The sequence below is a fragment of the Myotis myotis genome, unplaced genomic scaffold (assembly GCF_014108235.1).
Source record: "Myotis myotis isolate mMyoMyo1 unplaced genomic scaffold, mMyoMyo1.p scaffold_m19_p_1, whole genome shotgun sequence".
In the NCBI taxonomy this organism is placed as follows: domain Eukaryota; kingdom Metazoa; phylum Chordata; class Mammalia; order Chiroptera; family Vespertilionidae; genus Myotis; species Myotis myotis.
Window position 1 is genome coordinate 177948401 of NW_023416313.1, and position 13025 is coordinate 177961425.

Here is a 13025-nt window from a genome sequence, read left to right on the forward strand (position 1 = left end):
CTGGCCTCAGGTCCCCTGGCTCCAGCACAAAGCCGCGAGGGCGTGAGGGCATGACGACCATTTGCAGATTAGCTCTTTATTATATAGGTTTATTTGCACCCCCAGTTTTTACAACCAGTTTGGGGCAGAATATAGACTATCCTATTGTGTTGAAGTTATTAATCTGTGTATATCTAGTATTTTCCTATAGAATAAATTAATGTCCTGGAAATATTTTTCACTATTTAAAAAATAAATGTAGCAGCTATTGAGATGAACTAAAAACTAATTCATTTAAGAGCTTTTTCGTCTTGACATCTCCCCTCTCTAAGGATACCAGAAGTACAACTATTGTGTGTATGTGTTGGGGCTGGTGGCAGTGGGGGTGGGGGTGGGGGTGGGGTTTCTGCAAAACTTTTTGACCTTAAAAGGTACCACCTTTTTCCTCTCCCAGCACTTAGCACAGAGCCTGGCACTTCAGTGTATATCAAATAAATGAACGGGGGCAAATGATCGGGTATAGGAGCAGAACTACCTACAGAGCCCATTCATGTGACCCACCACGCCCTTAGGTTGAACGCCGCACTCCCATTGCACTGCTGTGATAATGAGGAGGCACCATAAGGCCTGGGGCTTGGGGCCTTTCCTGCCTGTGTTCTCCCAGGCTCTGAGAGCCAGTAGGAATTAACGTTTAGCACAGTCTAGTGCCCCAGATGTAAGCCTGTTATTGGAGGGACCACTTTCAGCCCCGACCCTGGCCCTTGATTTAAAGCAGGGAAGAGGAACCTTTTTTCTGCCAAGGGCCATTTGGATATTTATAACATAATTCGTGGGCCATACAAAGTTATCAACTTAAAAATTATCCTGCTTGGTCAAAGGTTTCATTAACCCACCCCTAATGCCATGGCAGGGCCCATCCAAATGATTTCTCGGGCCATACGGCCCTCGGGCCAGATGTTCCCTACCCTCATGAAAGAACTAGCTCTTGGTCAGGGTGACTAATATGCCCTTAGCATAAGCCACGGTCTCACTTCTTGCAGGGAGTTTCAGCCCCCTCCCGGGCTGAGGAGCCCTGTGTGTGGATTGCCTGGGTTAAACATCAAAACCTACCTCTGGAATCTGTTTCCTGGCTTGGCCATCCTCCCAAACGGTCCCCTAGGGTGGGAGCAGTGACTGCCTGGAAGTGAGCACTCAAATGTGAGAAGGATCCCACTTAGGCGCAGTCTCACTGGGAAAGGGGCATGAGATCATTTTGTTCCCATGTTAGTTTCTGAAGCCCTTTGTCCTTCTGGAATTGGCAGGCTTGCACTTTTCCTGAGTCCTTACTGATGGTTTCCCTGTAAGCTATTGTTTAGAGTCGATCAAGAAGAACATTGGGCTTGTATGTGCGTGTGTGCACTCCCGTGAAAGTTCATGGACACACTCATGTTCACACACTCACCCAATCACACTGACACAGAATCACACACTGACACTCACACAGACTCATTCACACGCACACAGGAAAGCCATGACCATCTTGAACTCAGCAGAGATGGCAGTGTCCAGTGGGATGTTTTACTTTGAAGGTGATATTGGAGAGTGGGTCTGCATTTTTAATTTGGCTTTGCCTTTTTTTTTTTTTAACTACAGACTTGTGTTAGAATAGAAAAGACCATTAGCAAGAGATAAGGGACTACAATATTTCCTTTAAAAAATATGCTTTTATTGATTTCAGAGAGAGGAAGGGAGAGGGAGGGAGAGATAGAAACATCAATGATTGGAGAGAGAATCATCGATTGCTTCCTGTATACCCCCTACTGGGGATGGAGCCCACAACCTGGACATGTGCCCTGATCTGGAATCGAACCATGACCTCCTGGTTCATGGGTTGACACTCAACCAACAAGCCACACTGACCAGGCTACAGTATTTCCTTTATGTTTCACATTATGCATGGGTCCAGCACAGGGTATGGTGCAGGCTATCCAAAATCAGATTAAAAACGTTTGATGTCATGGTGTCAATGTTTGGCTGTTGCAACTAAAAATAAAAATGACAGCTTTGTCTGCTACTGAGATTACACCAAAAAAAAAAGTCTTTTCCTTAATAATTGGGCATACTCTTGCTCAAATTATTAGGAAAGGCCGAAACCGGTTTGGCTCAGTGGATAGAGCGTTGGCCTGTGGACTGAAAGGTCCCAGGTTCGATTCCGGTCAAGGGCATGTACCTTGGTTGCGGGCACATCCCTATTAGGAGATGTGCAGGAGGCAGCTGATCGATGTTTCTTTCTCATCGATGTTTCTAACTCTCTATCTCTCTCCCTTCCTCTTTGTAAAAAATCAATAAAATATATTTTAAAAAAATTATTAGGAAAGAAGAAATACTTTCCTTATTTGGTCAAGATACTATTGGTAAGTAGGTGGCAAGGACTAGGAATTGAGACATACTGGTCATGTCTCCATACACCTCACCTGATTTTCTGGTCAGTGGATGACTTTGACCAATCACTGAATGAGCAGAACTCTCCCAAGGAAGATACTGATGAGGCACCTGACAGAGAAGATGTAAGAAACCCCAGCCTGTATCCACCTGAGGAAGGAGATGCCCAGACGTTCATCTGAACTCTGCAGAAGTGTCTGGGCCATTGCTCCTTTCTTAGCTGTTTAAGAAGACTCAGTGATTATTGTTAACCGTAACAGAATGTGCCACAGGAAATAGCCCTGCAGGGCGTGTATGGGGAAAGACCAATGGCTTCTCGAAACCCAACACCGGCTATTCCCACAGTGACGGGAGGCATCAGAGGTCACTGTGGCCTCAGCCCAGAGCACAGGACTGTCCCAGGGCGTGGACTTTTAAAAACGAAGTTTATTTATAGACGGTGCCCCTGGGGCCAGAGCTTGTAATCGTTCCCTGTCAGGCCCCACCCCTTAATCAGCACAGGACTCGACAGAGTTACTGGTGTGTCTTAAATTGGGGCTGAGAACTCTTGGAGGCCCCTGTCACTGACATGCATCTGTCATTTGTTTTAATTGCTTTACTCTGGCAGATTATATATATATATGCATATATAGGTATAATTTGAAGAGTTAAAAAGAACATTTGTAAAGCCAACATCCAATTAAGAAATCAACACTATGAATACCTTAGATTCTCCCCCATTCCCTCTGAAATAAAGAGTGTTTCCAACTTTTTGTTTTAACCAGTCCTTGCTGTTCTTATTTTTATTACCTATATATGCATTCCTAAACAATCCTATATAATAAAAGAGTAATATGTTAAGTGTTCGATGGTTCAGTTGACCACTCGACCAGTTGCTATGATGTGTACTGACCACCAGGGGGCAGATGCTTCGACTGATAGGTTAGCTTGCTGCTGGGGTCCAGCCGATTGGGACTAGGCGAGAAGGCTGGACATGCCCTGGAGCCCTCCTGCAGTTCCTCCCCGGCAGGCCGGCCCCCATCGCTGGTCAGGCCAAGGGACCCCACCCATGCACGAATTTGTGCACCTGGCCTCTAGTATATATATATTTAAGTTTTGGAAATTGAGTACCAAGTACAAACATAGCTTTGGGAAGCTCCCTGTTGAAACTGTTATGCAAAGGATCCCAAGAGAAGCACAGGCTCCCCAGCAGTTGTCAGCCTTGCTAGTCATACTTCTCCGCCATAAATGCTGCAAGAAGCCCATGTCCTCACTGGTCCCTGCATTTGTGGATCACTTTGTTCATGGGGTTTCCATGCACGGTCCCATTTACAAAGGGGTTGTAGGAAGTTCAGAGAATTATAAAAGGGGACTCCTTACAACATTTTAATTAAGCAGGGGTCCTTAACCAGAGGCACAGAGAAATTTCAGGTGGCTCACAAACCCTTTGAAACTGAAGGCGTTTCGTTCTTTGGGGTGAGAGGGTCCATCACATTTCCAGGGAAATTTGTGGACCCTCTTCCCCCATAAGGATAAGGAATAATGTGGCCATTGTGGTAGGTTGTGTGTGTGTGTTTGTTTTTAAGTGAATCTTGAGGCTGTTGCAGATTTCTTGAAACGTGTTTTATCTGCTTATGTGTGAGTCTGCATTGACTTTTTACCTCTGAGTGTGCCTCACTGAAAGGGAAATGAACCGGAAGTTTCCAGGGTGGAATCCCTGATTGTGCTGTGGGTGGCCTCGCAGGCTTTGCATTTTCTCTGAATCCTACGTCTCCTTCTCTTGACCCAGAGTAACTAGAATGCTCAAGTGGAGGAAGAAATTGGAATGGTTGTTGTAGTTTCAAAACAGATGACCTCACTGCCTAAGTTCCACTTTATGAAATTCCACTTTATGCAAAAGAAACCCTTTTGCTTTAGAAATATAATGGATCTTTGCGGAAACAGATCCAAATGCCCATTTAGTGAGGGTGGGGACAGATTTGTCAATGCTGCAGCTAACTCCCTGGAAACAAAATACAACTATTGTTACACCATCCTCGTAGTTATTTCCTAAGCGATATGGCAATTTAAATTTATAACAACAGGCATTCACTTCTTCAAAGTGGGCGAGTCATTATGCTTTCTATAAGCTGACTTAGTGTGAGGGACTTTCAGCTTTGCTCAGCCATGTACGGGAATTGTAGGATTCTCTAGCTGAGAGATACCTGAGTTTTATCCTGTCCATCTTCCTGTTACAGGTGAGTTGGCCGAGGGGCTGTAAGGCTAGATGCCATCTGCCCACAGTTGCTTCAACTTGTCAGGCTCAGCTGGACCTAGAACCCCAGCGGAAGAGGCAGCTATTTAATGATTATGGTTTAAATATATAATTAGATGAAGATTAATTTTAAGAAATCATAATCAGAAGACATTTCCTAGAGAATTCTCATTTGGACCATACATTTCATTTTAACAAAATGACCCTTGACCACTGTCTTCACCCACCCCTCTTTGAAATGTACTATTTCCTGGGGTGAGGGGAGTGATCTGGTTTTCAGGGTCTGGAACCCTAATGTATGCAAAAGGAGCTTTCATTTCGGTCTGTGTTCTTTATATCTCATAAATTAAGAATTTTTAGGTCTTCGTTTTTTTCTCTCTCTCAAAAGTTTTTAGTTTCTTCTTGTAGTCAAATGCGAACAATTCTGTGGTTTTTGTTCTTTTTGCTTTTTAAAAGTTTTGTTTGTGCAGAAAACCAGGAGTTTCAGTTTGGCTGTTGAAGGTCCTTGGGGATTAAGAAGAGGGAACTAGGGGAATGGCTGAGATCTGGAACTGCAGGCTGCCTTGTCTCTTCTCCTCGGTTAAGAGCCAGACAGAGTAAGAATAACATTTATTTAGAGACTGAGTTTTATTAAGGAAGGTAATTTACAGGTAAATCTAAGCTTTATGGACTTGGTTCTGGATTCCATTCCTGAACGTGCCATTACTCGCTGCTGATTTTGGACAAGGCCTGTTTTCTTTCTGAGCCTTGTTTCTTGACATCTGTAAAGAGAGGGGTTGGGCCTGATGATCTCCAAGGGCGCTTTGCAGCCCTATGTCTGGATTCCACGTTGTGGAGTTGGCAGAGAGGCTGCTCTGGAGCCGCTGGTAGCAGGATGGTACCTCTCCTGAGATTGGAGGCCGAGGGTTGCCAGCTGTGTCACTGCACGGTGCCCCAAGGTCGTTTACCCCACCTTAACATTTCCCTTGTTCACCCTTTTTATTATCCGAACCTCCTCAGTGTCATTCAGTGCTGGGAGAATCTTGGTCACCTGCTAATGTGTTCCCCTGCACTGACACCTGTCATTTCTCTTCCTTGCCAGTGTGCTGCTGCAGGGTAACATCTGGATTGGGCTCCTGGACCCTTGGATGCTGGGCTACCCTACCCACAAGTTCCTGGATTGACTTGTTGAAAGCAGTAAGTAATCTCCATGTTTCTAGTTTGCAAGCAACTGTAGACCAGTGAAATCTGAGGCTGGAGGGGTTGTGGCCAGCAGCCGCAAAGTCCAACCAGGGCGGCTGATGGATGCCTCCCTCTACAGCCAGCCTCCCTCACACCGAGCTCCCAGAGCCTTCGTGAGGCAGCTGTGACTGCAGACACAGCCTTTCTGCCCCCAGCAGTCATGATCGTCATGGGGCCTTCTGAATCTGCCTCCTTGGAGCTTCTTTGTTCCACCGCAAGAGCCAGACATGATTCTCTCTCTTTACTGGCCTACAGGAAAAGTCTCTTTAGGGGGCCAGTGCAGGCGCTGTTCCCTCTGCCTGCTATCATCTTCTCCAGCATGTTCCTCCTCATTCACCAAGACATGTCCTAATGCAACCCCTAATGCCAACCCTTTTTAGAAAGGCCTTATCTAATGGCCTTGTCTAAAGACATCTTCCCCCCAATCCCAGGTATTCTCTCCCTAGACCCTTGCTTGCATTTTTTTCTTTGCATTTACAACAGGATAGGTCTCTTCAGTCACTTGGTATACCAACCATCCATCCATCCAACCAACCATCCAGCCATTCAACCAGCCAGCCAATGACTATTTGAGCATTATAGGCCAGTGGCTATGGTAGGCACAGTCTGTGCTATCATGGAATTTCCATGAGGAAAGAAAAAGGTCGAGTAGAAACCTAAACAAATTATCGCAAGTGTGTCTGGGTAGAATGTTGTAAATGCTCTAAAGCAGTGTCATCTGGAGGTATTTTAAAATGCAGGTCCTGATTGGGTAGGTCTGGGCGGGGCCCGAGAGTCTGCATTTCTAACCAGCCCCGGGTGATGCCCATGCTGCCAGTTTGTAGATAAACACTTGGAGAAGGAAGGTCTAAGCCTCCTGATGCATATGAGACGTGGCCTTTGAGTGTGGCTCTTGGTGAACTGCCTGAGCTGTGTATCGGTAAAGCCGCCAAGAGGCCCAGCGGGGTTGTGTCTGGCTTCAGCGGCGTGAGGCTGAGTGGTCTGGAACATGAGCCTGGCTGGAAAGTATGGGAGCCTGTTACTCGCACCTGTGCCTGTGGGCTTGTGCCTCATGTTATTGTAGGTTGTGGTTTTGTCAATGAAATTCTACCTTAAATAATGTGCTTTTTAGATTTATGAGATGAAATCCTGTGGGGGTCTCTACAGTGTGGCTACTCCATACGTCAGTATTTCTGAAAAGACTGAAGGTGTTTTCTTTGTTCCTAAGAGTAGGCTGTGTCAGTCGGGCTAATGCGGCACTTCAGTGGGGTGTGGAGAAGAGAGACCATGCTGGCAGCTGCGAACTGACCACAGAAACCTCAGAGCAGGCAGAGTGAGGAGCCCAGGCACCCCTGTCGAAGAGGTGTGTTGAGTCCAGGCAGGGAACGGGCCTGGGGGGTTCTCCTGAGACACCTGTGTGTGGCTGCAGGCTCGGCCCCGTGGCATTGCTGCCGTCAGACCTTTCAAACGTCACTTTCGGTTTTCACAAGAAGCCAACTGGAGTCTCCCCTTGAGTAGTTAATAGTTTTAACAGCCATTTACGGAGTATTTAAAACATACGAGGCACTGGGCAAAGTGCCTGACACAGGGTATTGTGCTTTAAGCCTCCCCATAGCCCATTAGGCAGGTTGTCACTGTTTTACAGAGGACGAGACGGAGGTCGGGGTGAGGTAATTCACCCGGGGTCACACAGCAGGTACAGTCAGGGTCAGGGGTTCAGCCTGTCTGTCGGGCCCTGGGTGGCTGATTATTTCTGTTATTTCCGTCTGTCTCCACCCTCCACCCCCGTTTATACTGTGTGGTATGAGCCTTCCCTGTTGTGTCAACTCTAAAGTATTGTTTCTGTAGCACTTTAGCCCCTTGAGTTAAGGGACGAGCTTGGTCAATGTGGGCAAAGATGACCAGGGAAGAGAAAAGTGTGTGTTCATTTTGGAGGCCAACTTCTTACCCCAGCTCTGCTGCCCCAGCCAGCCTCCCAGGGACAGTTCTGCACGGGGACTGTGATTACTGCCGGTGAGGCCCGCGAGCCAGCTTGGTCCTCATCGCTGGGAGGCAGAAGCCGAGGGGTCCGGTTCATTCAGTGTGTTCTGAAAGCCATTTTATTTCTTTTTTTATTTTATGCTGTGATTTTTATTTATATTTATTTATTTATTTAAATTATTAATTGGTTAAAGTGTTACATATAGTATTTACATACGTCTCGTCCCCCCCCCCCCATTGACTCTCCACAGCCATCCCCACCCCTAGAATAAGCCCCCACCCCCCTAGTGTCTGTGTCCATTGGTTATGCTTATATGCATGCATGCAAGTTCTTTGGTTGATCTCTTCCCTCTCCCCTGAAAGCCATTTTCTGGCCACTCTGTGGGATTTCTTTATCAAAGACAATCTCCAAATAACCTCGCTGTGCTCAGGGTTATTTGGTCTATTTTGCATCAGATATGCTCTTCTCAGGGTTTTCAGTTAGGCTTCTCGATGTTGGCTTCATGTATATCCTGAGCCACTCTGCACCCAATGCAGAATTAAGGTGAACCCGCCTAGCTAGGCTTCCGTGGCACAGTGTGCACTCTGATTCTTACGTTTTGGGCAACGACAGGAACCATGCTATTCCACTGAATGCAAACTCTGTGTTACTAACTCCATGCCTGCACCTCCACACTGGGATGGAATTAGATCTTAAAAGCAGCTCCTTTTTGCTTCTTCAGGCTTCAGGGGTTAGGCTTGCTTTTCCACCCAGAGTCCAGACTCCAAGCTAGTGGGAATGGGAAACACCTCCCAGCTCCATGGTGTAGCACTTGTGCCTCAGTTTCTCATACAGGCACAACGACTAGTAGCTTCTCTTTTCTGGGCCCATTTTTTCAACAGTGAAAGGAGGGAGAATACTAGTACTTGGCAGCGAGAGTTGTTTTAGATGTGATGCTTTTAGGGCACCGTGTACTCAGTTTGGCCACTGATTCTTCGTTCCACCTGTGTCTGGCTGAATTCCCTCCATTTGAGCTCTTTCCCGTGTCCGAAGCCAATTTCTCCGTCTGTAGAAATGAACTCATTGAGGGCAAGGTTTATGTTTCATCCATCCTATATCCCAGGGCCTAGCCCTCAGTCTTGAGCTCAAATCTTTGTTAAATGAATGCAACAATGTAATTTCCCAACTATGTCATTTCCTTTCTTCCATTTGCTGACCTAAAGCTAGCTTAGCCTGGCCGGTGTGGCTAAATGATTGATCATCGACCTATGAACCAGGAAGTCCCAATTTGGTTCCCAGTAAGGACACATATTCAGGTTGTGGGCTCAATCTCCAGTAGCGGGTATGCAGGAGGCAGCCGGTCAATGATTCTTTCTCATCATTGCTCGCTCTCTCTCTCTCTCTCTCTCTCTCTCTCTCTCTCTCTCCCTCCCTCCCTCCCTCTCCCTTACTCTCCCTTCCTCTCTCTTCCTCTCTCTTCCTCTCTCTCTCTCTCCCTCTCTCTCCCTCTCCCTCCCTCCCTCCCTCTCCCTTCCTCTCTCTCTCTCTCTCTCTCTCTCTTCCTCTCTAAAATCAATAAAAAAATAAAGTAAATCCAGCCTGTTTGAAGAGCAGTGGATTATAGGCACTGCTGGTGGGTCGCTGCACAAACACAGGATGATCACAGTGGTCAAGTGACAAGTCTTCACAAGGAAGCCCACGGCAGGTGCTTCCTAGCCTTTTGTGGACGTCAGAAACCCTCCTCTCCGGGGCCTTCAGTTATCTGCAGTCATGGGAGAAAAAGTACATTCCGTCCTATAACAAGTTTTCTTTGGATTTCTTTAAGATGTCTTTTTACTTTACAAAGTTACAGAAGGAAATGAAGGGAACGGATTTATAGAAAGGGAAGAAAGCAGTTTCCCTCATAATATTCTTCATGCTGCAACTTCTGCCAAAGTTTCAGCCTCTCGGCCTATGTTACAGGACAGGCTTGGGACTGGCTCCTCTCTTGTATCTTTTTAAAAACAACCACAATGTGACACATTTTAGGGTGCCAGGGGACAGAGACACAGTCCCCTTCCCCCTTCAAATGCATGGCTAAACAGTGTTCAGATACGGTCCTGTCAGCCTTGCTTGCAGAACTCTGTCCATCTCCGTCATTCAAAATGTCTCAACCCCAGAACCAGCACTGCTTACTGGGCAGCTGGGCTGGGGCTGCAGCCCGCGCTCAGTGCCAGTAAACTGGGATTCTGATCTATTTTATTCCTTGTCTGAAATTGTGCGTCCATGGTGACATCCATTCACAGCTCTTTTCTCACTTGGGACCTGCAGAGGGAGGTTTCTCTTTGTTAAAAAAGAAAAGCTCAAAAAACATGATTTCTAATTGAAGGAATTTCTAGTCAGCTGGGAATTAGCCAGTTTCTATTTCTCCTCCTCACAGACAGAGCTCTTACCTGGCTCAAGAACAATAAACTATATTAATCCCATTTGTTTTTGCAGAGAAGGAAAAATATTTCCAAGATGGTATCAGAACTCCAAAAATAAAGCCTTCCTGACCCTTTGTGTGTGAGAAAGCATGCTTATTTTTTTATAAAATAAAATAATATAGTATAACAATGTTCTGTGAAACATATTTAAGAAACTAATATCATAGACATTGATTCCAAGCAAATATAAACCTATTCCATGTCGAAAGACTGCATATTATTTGTTTGCATTAATTGTTACATATGTTTTACATAAAAAGTTACATTACACACGTTTTCATTTTCTTGTTGCTAGCTGGGCTTCTTTTCCTCCCTCCCCTTGCTTTTTCTTTTATTTTTGGTAATAATGCAGTGAGCATTTTTATAATACTTATTTGTAGACCATGTGGGAATTTCTGTAGAATTTCAAGGTCCAAAGATATTACCTTTAAAAATCTACCTTTTAGGAGAGGATATAAATTATATTCCCAACAACTGTGTGGGGACCCTCACTAGCACAGACTGTTGTTAATCTATACAATTTTTGTTTCTTTGAAAACTAAATGAATATATACAGGCTTCTAAAAAATATGACCGTGCCAAGTCTGGAGTTCAGAGAGCTTCAAACAAAGTCTCTGACCAGCAGGGGTTGCCAGGACAACCTTTCTGGTCCTTTGGTTCAGCCTCCAAGACCTCATCACAAAGGTTCCCTGGACTTGGACGGTTCTCTCTGAGGGCTCCTTGTCTCTGCTTCCCTCCTGGTCTTGTTTGTGCCCAGTGGTGCTGAGTTGTTGATAGATGCTCAGAGGCGGCCGCTTCTGTTCAAGCGCATGTGAGAGAGGAGATGTGGGTCAGGCCGGAGGCTGCTCCTTGCTGCCCATGGCAACCTTAGCCTCTCCTGCCGGTTCCCCTCCCTCCATTCTTGCTCAGAGGGAAGCTCTCTGGCACACTTGCTGTGGCCACGCTGGGCAGTCTGTGGCCGGGGTCTCCCAGGCACCCTGAATTTACTCTGTGACACTTGTCAGAAGCACATTTCTCCGAGTCAGAGTCATGGTCCCTCTCTGTCATTTGGCAGGCATCGGTGGCAGGTCTCGAATTTTACAAGAGAGGATGATGACAGGATGATAACAGGCTGATAAAATTCCCTGTGGGGTGAGCTTTGCTGACCTGCCCACCTTGGAACAGGCTTCCTCTGTGTGGCGGCCCGTGCCCTGTCTGGCAGATTTCTGCATCCGAGTGCGTAGAACAGACCTCTATTTGGGGTCAGAACCATTTCTAGTGCAAGTCCTCAGTTGATCTGTGCTCTTTCCTTTAAAAGTCATGTTTTCTATCTCTGGATAGAGCTCCTGGGCAGCCTACCTGGTGGGCTTCGGTGTTGAGTAGATGCAACAAAATTTGTCAAAAGCAATCGCAGCTCTTTCCTCCTGGGTCAGCCTGGGGCTGCCTTGCCCTCCTTACCCTGGAACTGCTGAGAGTGCGGGTAGGGGTACACCCTGAGTGAAAACCCCACTCATTTCCAGCAAATGCTGATAAGAATGAAAAAGTGGAAGCTCCAAAGAGGCCCTCCTCTAAAATAAACCATTTTGACAACAGCCACAGGGCTTGGCATGGGCCTCTGAGCGAGACCACATAGTAGTTAGGACAGTAGCTGTCTCCCCCAGATGTTTTGTTCAATGGAAATATTTGAACGATGAAAAAAAAAATATTCTCAAACGCCCTTCTGAGAGCAGAGGCAATCAGTTAAGTGGCTGCTGCTATGTAGCTGGAGCGCATCCCTGCACCCATGGACTGCATTTGGCAGCGTGTCTTTCAGCCAGCTGCACAGCTCCCAGGAGACGAAAGGGCAATTGCATGAAGATGTTAGGGAAAGTAATGAGGTGGGAGGAGGGAGGGCGAGACCCTTGTGCGGCAGCTGAATTTCCAGGGCAGGGTTTGGGCTTTGCTGCCTTGAGCTCACGATCCAGCTGCTGCTGCTGCTTGGACCTGCTGTGGGGCGGATGACTCAGAAATCTGGAAGGTGGCCCTGGTGATTTCACTACCAGATCAGAGGCAGCACAAAAGCCCTCTGGGGTGGGCGTGGTTGCCGGGGAGAGTTTACTGAAGAAGTGCATACGGATTTGGATGCTAGTGCTCTGGGACACTGGGATCTGCTAATTACTTTGTAACTTGGGACAGAGTTTATTTTTATTACTAAGAAAAGATTAGCGTTCTGATCCAAGTAAGTTCAGTCTGACACAGCGGGCATTTGTTTTGTCATCTACCTTTAGGGATCCCTTGGTCAACGGACAAGGTTTTTCCAAGGGTGTCCCGAGGGATTCTGGGAGGTCAAGGGGCAGACTCTAGGCTCCACCAACCCCACTTCTCAAAGAGGATGAAAACCCCACTCATTTTCAATTGAGGGAATTAAGGTCTGTATTCGTTTCTATTGGTATTGTCACAAATGGCCACAAACATAGTGACTTAAAATACTACCAATCTATTGTCGTATAATTTTGTAGATTAGAAACCGGATAGGAGTCTCACTGGGTTAGAATCAAGGTGTGGGCAGGGCTGGGTTCCTTCTGGGGGCTCTGGACTATTTTTGTACAGGCCACCACTCCCCTGCTCATCAAAACTAGATCAGCTCCGTTGCCTAAACTTCCAGTGGAGTCTCGGCTGAGCTCGGGGCAGGTGTCCTGTTGGCTTGGAGGTGAAAAAGAAGCACAGTCCGCTGGGTCTGTGAGTGGGTAGACCCTGACCAATGAGTTCTAGATGGGGAGCGGGGCCCCGCCTCATTCCACAGATGGTA

The 13025-nt window shown here is 46.6% G+C and overlaps 1 protein-coding gene across 6 annotated transcripts in view; it reads left to right on the forward strand.

Moving 5' to 3' along the window:
• Nucleotides 1–13025, forward strand: part of TLN2 (talin 2) — a 420556-nt gene that overhangs the window by 70174 nt on the left and 337357 nt on the right. For all 6 annotated transcript variants that reach the window (XM_036303702.1, XM_036303691.1, XM_036303681.1 and 3 more), the window contains exon 2: nucleotides 5715–5809. The gene's annotated coding sequence lies outside the window, so the exon portion shown is untranslated. The remainder of the gene's footprint in view (nucleotides 1–5714; nucleotides 5810–13025) is intronic.